This window comes from Macrobrachium rosenbergii, chromosome 6 (assembly GCF_040412425.1).
Source record: "Macrobrachium rosenbergii isolate ZJJX-2024 chromosome 6, ASM4041242v1, whole genome shotgun sequence".
NCBI classification, from domain to species: domain Eukaryota; kingdom Metazoa; phylum Arthropoda; class Malacostraca; order Decapoda; family Palaemonidae; genus Macrobrachium; species Macrobrachium rosenbergii.
Genome location: NC_089746.1, coordinates 39,050,475 through 39,051,511, shown reverse-complemented (window position 1 = coordinate 39,051,511; position 1,037 = coordinate 39,050,475).

Sequence of the window (1,037 nt, the reverse complement as noted above, 5' to 3'; positions counted from 1 at the left end):
ATCACAACATCTAAAAATACTCTGATCTGATCATTTAATTTAACCTAACATATCTCCCACATGTCGACAGTTTTTCTACACTTCAGTTGATTGAATTCCGCAGGTATATAGGTAATCAGTTCATCTTAACAGCTCCAACTGATTAATGAATCTTCCATTAAAAAGCTTGTACTGCATAATTCACGTATAACCCGGATTAAAATATCTGATGTTCTATCTTTCGGCCACAAAAATAATTTTAGTCACTTATGATTTTCGAGGAAGGAGTCTTGTATATAAACATTCCAAGCAAGATCAAGATGTTAGTTAACTTTGCTTTTCGAAAAAAAAGTTATAATGATAGAGGGAGCCTGAAAAATCACCGATCATGTTCACTGACATTGCCACATTTCAGGCGTCAATCAGGAAGCTAAATGAAATCTTCTTTGAACAAATGCTCTGTTCTGTGAGAGCCTTATGATTTGAATTCTGAAAAATACTTCCAGTCAAATTTCGTGATGGAAATCATACCTGCTAGCTGACGCGACAATAATCCATTAACTATAAAGCTAATCTGCTCCCGGTTTGCATGAATATAAGAAAAAAATATATCATGCAAGAGTCGACCATTAATTTCTGTTTCCAAACCAATAAGCGAGCCGTTATGTGGATGACAGCGTTCAGCCATTATCCCAAATTAAGGTTATTCGTTGTACTGGTGATTTTTTCAACTAATAACTAATCATTACCTCAGCATTATAAATAACTTGCTTAATAATATGTCCGCTATATGATTGGAAAAGTATAATTGCTTTCTGTTTCTTGAATAATTATGTCCTCTGTCAAAAATGATAACCTAAATTTTGCTGTAAATCCAAATTTAGATCCTTGCGTTGAATGGATTGCAGGACATTTAATGATCGTCGGTAACTGAAGTGGAGTAGTCCCATAATCGTGTTCAGTTATTGGTATATATCAGAGCGTAAATGAGAAATTAGATACATACATTCATTGAACGAATTTAACAATTCCATCTTTAACTTAATAAATGTGTAGTT